The sequence below is a fragment of the Vicia villosa genome, linkage group LG7 (assembly GCF_029867415.1).
Source record: "Vicia villosa cultivar HV-30 ecotype Madison, WI linkage group LG7, Vvil1.0, whole genome shotgun sequence".
In the NCBI taxonomy this organism is placed as follows: Eukaryota; Viridiplantae; Streptophyta; class Magnoliopsida; order Fabales; family Fabaceae; genus Vicia; species Vicia villosa.
This window is the reverse complement of record NC_081186.1, coordinates 113427306-113437480: the sequence shown is the minus strand read 5'-3', so window position 1 is coordinate 113437480 and position 10175 is coordinate 113427306.

The following is a 10175-nucleotide window of genomic DNA, read 5'->3' as shown; positions in this document are numbered from 1 at the left end:
GAAGTACTCCCAATGCATTCATAAATAAGACTGTCCTTAATGAAGTCACATTGGTGTTTTGAAACAATTTTAGGAGCTAAGATGACCAAATAGTCTGCAATGATCTTAATGATAATTTTGAAATGAAAATTTATAAGTGAAAGAGGGTTTTACTGCTCTATAGAATCATCTTTGTATTAATTAGGTATCAAATTCACACTGATTAAATTGAGATTAGGAATGATCCAGCCTTGTTTAAAGAATTGATTAACTAAATTGATCACACCAACCCCTATTATATCCCAATAGGCTTGAAAAAACATTCCCCAAAGCCATTAGGGCATGGAGCAGAATTATCATCCATATTATGAAATGCATTCTTAATTTACTTTGGCTGAGGAATTCTAGTAAAATATTTGTTATCCGCTTGAGTTATAAGTTGTGGGATAGTTCTCTTTATCATATTAGTATAACTACAATTGTTTTGTGAGCTATTTTTTTTGTAGAAGTTAATAACATGATTATTTAATTCAATGCCCCCCTCTAAAAAACAGTCATGTCCCGGTCTAATGATTTTGTTACTAGCATATCTCAATTTGACTGCATATGAAATGCCTCATCTAACATAAGTTGAACATTTTTTCCTCAAATCTAAGATAATCATTGTAACCTGCACTATTAATCAAACTTTGCATCCTATTAACTTCATCATTAGCTTGACTTGAAGATGAATAATGTCAAATATCTCTTTGTTCTATTTCTTAAGAATAAGTTTAAGAGATATCAACTTAACAACTAAAACAGACACATGGCAACAAACCACACAAGCTATCCAATTATCAATGATCACTTGTCTACATATATCAGTTAGAGTCAAAACCTTCATAAATTTTAATTGTCAAGTTGAATCAAACATACCTCTATCACAATGGAGAAGAATATGGTAATGGTTTAAGTGATTCTTGATCAAAGTAGAGCAATTGATTGTGTTCCAATCATATATCCATTCTCATTACAAACGACTTTGTCTAGCCTAATAGAAGATTAAGGGTCATATTTCCTCCCATGGTCCAAGTGTAGTAGCTAGCATGAATGTCAATATGCGTAAACTAGTTTTGATTTGTCCAACTAAGAAACTCATCGGGTGAAAGTTTTATTTGGAGGGCATCTACTAAATTTATCATGGAAACCAATAAGTGTATTGAAATCACCTATCATACACCAAGGGCATGATTGGCCTATTGAAGATTAGTAGTTCATTATATATATATATATATATATATATATATATATATATATATATATATATGTATATATATATGTGTGTGTGTGTGTGTGTGTGTGTGTGTGTGTGTGTGTATGTGTGTGTGTGTGTGTGTGTGTGAATTGCAACACCCCGAATTTAATTAAATTGGTTAATTAAATTATTGGAGGATTTAAATATTTGATTTAGTCGAATTTGGATTGTCGGTGTTATTTAAGGGCGTATTTGGAATTATATAAATTGAAGTCGGATAGTCGGAAAATAATATTTAAGAATAATATTATTTATAAGTCGGAATTATTATATAGAAGGAATTATTACTATAAGTGATATAATTGATAATTGATTATTTGAGTTATATCTCATATTGGGCCTAAAATGATTTTGGAGGATATTAAATAAAGAGAGGATTTAAACACTAAGCCCAATTGAATTTTATATTAGGGTTTTAGAGGTTTTAAGAGTGGTGTTGTCATAATGAAGAGAACAAGAATAAAGGAGAAGAGAGCATATAAGAGAAAGAAGAGAGGATTGTAGATTCTTGAAGAGGGTGGATTAAAATCAAAAGGTAAGGGTGTGAATCCAAGTGATTATAAGTCGATATAAGTGGGTAATGATGATTGATTTAGAAAATGCATGATTTGGAATGAGTTAGATATCATGAAGTTAGGATTTGGGGATTTGTTATATTCCTGAAAACCCTAACATGAATCTATGTTTCAATCCATGAAATTGATGATTTATATATGCTATGATGTTTCTATATTGAATTCCATGAATGGGTATGTGTATAGAACATGATTTAGTGCATATATGTATGCAGTGGCGAAGCTAGAAAAATTATGAAGCCTGGGCAAAATTTTCAAAACCGCAAATTGAATTCCCATATTTAGTTCAGGAGTCTTTCCATGTATGTTCCAAAATTTGTGCAAATTTCTTCTCTCTGCCTAATAGCATAATGCTATGGTCAGCATTTGGAATTATGCTACCAAACAAGCACCATTTTCTCCAAAAGAAGAGTATGGCTACCATCAAAACCACAAACACAAAGAATAGAGAAACATCAATTTCGTTTATAGCAGCCCAGTTCTAAACGAAATCACAGAGATAGCCTTTTCTTTTTACATGACAAGGTATATTTGTGCATATGATAAGAAATAAAGTGAAACTATTTAACTAGTTAGATAAAAAAGAGTATGAATTGGATGTATGGTTATATAATTCAACATCCGGGTGTGTTTATTTTGAATTAATTCAAACAATAAACTTAAGAGTATTGTAAAACAACTTAAAATAGTTAGGATGTGTTATCCATTGAACAAAAACAAACACCACAAATTAACTTGAAATGAGACCAATGTGCATTAAGGTCGCTCTTCTGCAACACATGTGAATTTAAACATTATTAATAATGATTTTCCTATCCATAAATCATAATTGAGAAATTGTTATTGGATGGAACAAGTATTTTATGATACTACTATCATATATTCTGGATATTTCGTATGTTTGGAAACAAAAAAAAAAAAAATATATATATATATATATATATATATATATATATATATATATATATAGCTTCTAAATAATGTGTGGTTAACAAATGACATGCTGCAGACCAATAGAAACTGAGACATAGATTTCATAAGATATGTTTTATTTATTCAATGAGCAGAAAAAGAAATATGTGAAGTGAAGCAGCAACACACACCTGTTCCTTCAAAGGGTACAAACAATCTCTTGGCTTAGGACTGTTTCCGAACCCCCAACAGGTCTATAGCAATCAATATGTAGTTATGCTATTACATTTTTAGAGAAACATGTAAACATTGTCTGTGTCCAAAATGAGGAAGAACTTATAAATTCATGCAAGAATATCATATTCTCATAAGGCTCTTCCCTGCAATTTTCACCCGTAGTTGTAAAACATAAAATTGAGCATAATATTAGCTACACATAAAGAGTACCTTGCAAGCGAACACAATTTTCACTTGGTTGTGGCATTTTATCGGGCACCTTGCAAGCAAAGACGGAATCACCATTTTCTTCATTTTTACCGTCATTTGCTCATCCCATTTATCGATATAATGTTGTTTGCTTGCTGTTTATTTAATTCAATCCAAAATTCGAACCAAAATCGAATCACAAGCAGGCTATAGCACAACTCGAAACTATGTTGAAATCGTTAGCTTACCGTAAAAAACCAAAACACAAACACAAAACAGAACCGCAAACTTTGCTACAACCATAGAAATTCTGAACTGTCCTGACCAAATTGAAGATTGAATCAATACTGATGCTGATCTATTGGATTTGAGGATGCCATAACCACTTCGCCGCACGAATAGTGAGGGAGTAATTTAGGGATGCTTTGGTGAGAATCTTCACAAGGTGTTTGTTGGATGAGATAGGTTGATGATCGGGTAAACTCCATGGTTGACGGAGGAAGAGCCCGGGCAGGTGCCCAGCCTGGCCGGGCCTTGGCTTCGCCACTGTATGTATGTTTAAGTTTCACTTGAAAATGGTTAATTTGGAATTTTGGTGAAAATTAATGGAGCTTAGAATCTTGTTTTTATGATCCTAATAGTTGCTATATAATGTATATAGGTTGTATAACTATTTATTTCATGAAAAATGATGGATTAACATGGTTTTATGGTGGAAAATTTGGGCTGGACAGTAGTATTTTCGCAACAGCAAAAAGTATTTTTGCAACAACAGACAGTATTTTCACAATAACAGTTTTCTGGTTTTTGACAGTATTTCCGTAACAGCAAATTTTCTGGTTTTGACAGCATTTTGAAAAACTTATAAATTCAATAACTTTTGACTCGGGTGTCCGTTTGATGCGTCGTTTGGACTGTTAGAAAGCTAAAATAAGTTCCTATCTTATTAAATTGGATTGAAAACCAATAGATAATAATTTAATATAACTTATATTTTTTTGTATGTGTTTGATCAGTATGAATTGATAATGATGTTGTATGCTACATGCAATTAGTTGTATGTATTCGAACTGTATGAGCCAATGATGATGCCTTGCGATGAATTAACAATAATATGCTTTTATTAAGAAGTTGAATTAACCGTGTCATGTCATATCTTTTGATCCGTAACTTCTTTATGCGTCGTTTGAAGCATTAGGAAGCCAATGTTATTATCTATGTGATAGGATAGAATTTGTTGGCACTTATTGAATGAATTGATGTTGTTGCGTGAATAACATGTAATTATGTATATGTGAGTTATGAATCGATGAATTATGAATAACATTTGTTGATATGTTATATGGTATGATATTCATGAGGTGTGCGAGTGAGTGTATGCTATTTAAATGCAATTGTGGAGAATGGTTATTTGATGACTTAATCATTATGTGATAGTGTATGCTCATATATAATTGGCAAAATGAGAATTAACATGAGATAGTATGGTTACTAGTGTTAATTGGATTTTGTGAATCGTAATGGATTAATTGGCCTTTTATATGTGAATAATATCTATGTGTTATGAATGTGTGTACAAATTGGTGGATAATTCATAGAGTTAAATTATTGTGGTATGCGGTAAGTTAAGATTGAAGAGATAATCTTAATTGCATATATTGTTGTTAATTGTACATTCATTCATAGCATAGTCGATTTTATTGTGGAAGCGGTGAAATTGTGGGTTCACATGATATTAGACGGCGATCCTTTAATGGAAATAGACGTAAATTACGTTGATCCTTAATTGGAAACATGCGTAGTAGCTTTGATCTTGTCCGAATCGGAAGCGGCTTGGATTCTAGAGTGAATTCAGAAAGCGGTAAACTATATGTTTACATTTGGTGACTTCGATCTTGTCCGGATCTGAAGCGTGGCTAGATTCTATATGAATCGGAAGCGGTGGAACTTTGGGTCCATATTGGGTACCACATGCATAGAGTCACATGTCTTACATTGAGTCACGTTGAGGTTATGCGATGTTTGAATATATGCATTTATGTGATTGTTATGTGTACATGAGATGTGAATATTTGAAACTGGTGATGTTTTGATCCATAATTGGTTAAATGTGTGAATATGTGATAATGATGGATTGTGTATATATTTGAAATAATAGTATTGAATCCTGTGAGTATTATACTACTAAACCCAGGGCCGTCTCAAATAATTTAGAGGCCCTGTTCTAATATTAAAAATTTACCCTTGAAAAAAAATACAATTTTTTAATTTTTTTTATTTAAATTATAAATAAAATTAATAATATAAAAAATAGGTAACATAAAAAAGAGTTATATTCTTTTATAAGAAATTTATCGAGAGCTTCTAATTGAGACTGAGTTAATTTATTAAGTCTCTATTCATACTTTTACGCTTTTCATATCTCATATCAAATTTTTTAAACTTAAGAGGTAATTAAGAAGACATAATAGAACAATAATAAAAATTAAAACCTGAAATTTTTCACTATTTTTGATTAAATATGTAGCATTGAATTTGAACCAAATACATAGTGTTGAAGTTGAATCGAAAAGTAAAATTAAAGGAAAATTAGTAATTTGCAAATAAAATAAATTAAAAAATAAATAAATGACAATGAAAAAAACAAATAACAATTAAAATATACATTTATAGAATTTGTATGCTAAAGAAGTAGAAAATTATACATAAAACTTTATATATATTTGTTGCCTATAACCTATGCAAGATAATACTTAAGCCAAAACAAATTTTTACTGTAACATTATGAATTGAATTATATCTTTGAGAAAATTGGTTTTGAAAATTAATATAGTATTGTAGTTTCTGAAATACGGGCAGATAGATAACTTGAGTAGTATTATAATGTGTATAGTATGTAGAACCCCTAATATTATCCTATATATATCCTATTAATTAATGAGTAATGATGCAGTACAAGCACGACAACATTATACGGCCTCTGTCAAAAGTAAATGAAGCTCATATGAAATAACAAACTGCTGAAGTATGCAAAGGTGTTTCTTTTCTTGTGCAAATGTTAATTGCACTGGGTTGTTAAAGAAATTTTGGAGGCCCCCATTTTGGGAGGCCCTGTGCAGAGGCTATGGATGCACAGGCCAATTACCGGCCCTGACTAAACCTTGTGTATACTTGAATATGTGAAATTTATTGGATGATATCATGTACATGATTATGACTTGTTGTGTGATGAAAAGTATGTGAGACTAATGAACTGTAAAAGTATGATGTGTATAGTAGCTATTGATACTTGTGATATGATGATTTTATATGTCTGAATCCTAGCACGTAATTTATCATACACCCACTTATATGATTTGATATCTCACCCTTTTCTCTTATTTCGCCATTGCCTTTATATTGACAACGTGCATGTATTCAAATATGAAACTTTAGTTGTCGTTACTCGAGTCGGTTGTCGCTCTGATACGTAGCACTCGGGGGAGGGGGAACAATTTATGTCATTCATGATGTTGCTGTTTAATTGTGTTATCTTGGTTGAACAAAATGATAAGTTAACTGAAGATATTTTATTGAATACTTGTTTAAGTGATTTCGTTGTGTTTTAATAAAATAAGTTATTCTGTTTCAAAGGTGCTGTGTATCCGCTTTATGTGACGAGTTGATTTGTTTTGATTATGTGACGCCTCATTTGTTTATTAAGAAATTTTGAAAACTATGATTTATATATATATTTGTCGGGTAGAAATGGGGTGTTACATGAATCACGTGAGATTTAATTGCATGTACATTGATAATGAAGAACTTTGTTTAATTCACTTCTATATAAAAAGTTACATGTTATTCGAATCATGTTTATGTCTAAAATTTAATGCAACTCGCTTAAGTCTGGTTTATTCAAGACACTCAATAAGGAAATGAGCATAATGAATAATTGGTTCAACAATCAAAATCATGATAAAACGAGTAAGTTTATTGAGTGGTGTTGTGTTTACCTTTCAACTTCCAACATTTATTAATATTATGACCAACACACACACACACACACACACACTCACAAAAACACAAATTCCAAAAAAGAGGTAAACTCTTGTATTATAATTCAACAAAGAACACATAACCATCTCGTTCCATAAAAATAGAGTTATGGAGAGTATCTGACATGTTAAGGTCTATTTGCACACACATAAAATGCCCCAAAGTTCATTTTTCTTGTAAACTCATCAGTTGATAAAGGAGTGTCAATATTAGAAGCAATTGCAAATAAAGTAGTTGGTTTCTAGTCCTCTAATGGAAAACCATGCATCCTCAACCACACTCAAGCATGTGCAGTCTTAAAAAAATTTAGGTCTAAAATTTGCTGCTCGCGCAGACAAACACATAAGCGAGGGCTAAACATCCCATGTCCATACACTTTAAATTTCGGCGAGATCCTCCTTTGATTCAAGTGAAAAAGTAAAAAATAGCCATGTCTAAAAGGAGTTAAATTCCAATTTATAATTGGACTTTATAATTTCATGAGTTTGTCACGTAATTCTGGCGCCTTCAGTGCCATATTACCTTTATCAGTAATCAATCTTGCATGTAAATTATTCCTGCATTGTTAGAGTCTTACTTTGTGCACCTACCATTGTTTGAGGCAAGGTGTAACAATCAAATAAAATGTGCATCTAGAATCATATAATTAAGTTGTTATAAAGGTTTGAAACATACAACAATAATGATACAATTACATCAAAACATAAGTCTTTGCATACATTACAAGGTAAGCTCATACGATAAAAATGCAATATCAGAGTATCATAATAAAATACATCGAAAATACATCAAAAACGCTAAAATATAGTTTTCATGCAAACCTCCTCAAGTCATCTTGACTTTACCTTTAGTTGCTGAATGATCACCTTTATTTATTATAACAAAATGGATGAGAATAAACTATCTCAGTGGAATTCTCCTATCTTAGGAGTCTTCTTAGCCATAACGATTAAATGAATTGGCTACGACTCTAGTAGTATTAATCCTTACGGGATTTTATACATCCATGGGTACCAAAGATCATATCAGTATTATGTGAAGACACTTTTTTGAGAATTTCTTTGCCAACCTCCCTACTTTCTAGTCCACCTCTGGTGAAAACTCCATACTACCCCTGACTTCGGAAATGCATTTCCGAAATGCAAGAAAAAGGTGTTTTCGGAGATGCATCTCCGAAAACGCCTTTTTTTTTGAAAAAATTATCTTATTTCGGAAGTTCATTTCCGAAAACAGCATTTCGGAAATGAACTTCCGAAATACTACGCGTTCTGCAGATTTATCAAAACACCCCCCTCCCCCATTCATTTACCTTAACTCAAATAAAAAACAATCAAAGGCGAAAATTTGTGCAAACAGACTTCCAAGGCTGCATCAAGGCTCCAATCACATTGCTATACAACATTCAAAAGCCCACAAATCACTCAATTTGTAAGTTTTAAATTTGTTAGATTAATTATTCAAATGCATGTTATTTAGGGTTTCAATTGCATAAATGATATATGGACTGGTTGTTAGTAGTATTTAGGTTGTTTAGAAGCTTTTTGAATTGATTTTATGTTTGATTTTGGGGTCTGCCATGGAAGTTTCAGAAAACTCCCAGTTTTCGAAAATGAACTTCCGAATTGTATCAGAAGTTCAAATTTTTTAGTTTTTATTTTGTCTCGCATATTAATCAATTTCAATTGTTTACAGGAACATGTCAGACAACCAACCAGCACGCATCAGACAGGGTAGGGAGACCCAGACTGCGTCGGCCCCCCAGGGTAGGGAGTGTCCGTTTTAATTTGCAAGTACTTTAATGACTTGTCCGTTTCCCAAGCGTTTTTGTCCCCTTTCTTCTTTTATAAAAGGAGGTCTCATGGACCTTTCTTTCTTCATTTTTACGCAGGAATGGGTGGCGCTAAGGGAAAAAATGAGGTGAAGGAGAAGAAGAAGGTTTCGACCGGCTCTACTTCGTGCTCTCGCGGAGTGAAGGAGGTGAAGGAGAAGAAGAAGGTTTCGACCGGCTCTACTTCTCGTTCCCAGGGGGCCCGGGGCCCGGATGCTCAAGCTCAACTATCTGGCGTGAGAGTCGTGGTTGATGCCGATGGTTCTGAGACTGAGTGGGATGAGGATTGGTATCAGTATCTTCATTCGGAGGAGTTCGCTCGTCGGGCAGAATAATGTGTTTTTGTTTTGTTTGATGTGTATTTTGTAACGCTCGTCGGGCAGAATAACATGTTTTTGTTTTGTTTGACGTGTTTTGTTTTGATTTCGGATTGTATCTTTCGCACAATGTTTTTGGATTTTATTTATCATATTAGTAATTTCTGTTTATATGTCGCTTATTTTATTTTCCGTTTGCGTTTAATTAAAATGCGAGACAGTTTAAGAAAAAACATAAAAAAAAAAATCAGTTTCGGCATAATTCGGAAGTTCATCAGGGGACGATGTTTTTATTCCAGATAACCTTCATATGAAGAAGCTTTTTGAGAGCGAGAAAGTTTTTGTATGGTATCCTAAGCATAACATGACACCATTGTTCAAGAGTAAACTATCTGATATTTACAGAAAAGTTGGTGCTAGAAATATCTCTGAGTCACTATCCAAAGAAGAATCATCTCGAGTAAACTATCTGATATTTACAGAAAAGTTGAACTCGAGCATGTTTTACGCGAGAATCATGATCATGTCGCTTATTTAATATATGTCGTTTATTTGTTTTTTTTTCAACAGGAGCGAGAGCCGTTGAAAATGCGAGACTGTTTTAGATAAAACATAAAAAAAAAACACAGCTGCATAATTCGGAAATGAACTTCCGAATTCACCCCCCATGAGGTGTTTTCAGAGATGCACTTCCGAATTGTGGAAATTTTTAAAAAAAACATGCGCTTCGGAAGTTCATTTCCGAAGCAGGGGTATTTTGAAATTTTCGCTGGAGTGATCCCCATAAGGAGGTGGCTAAAGAA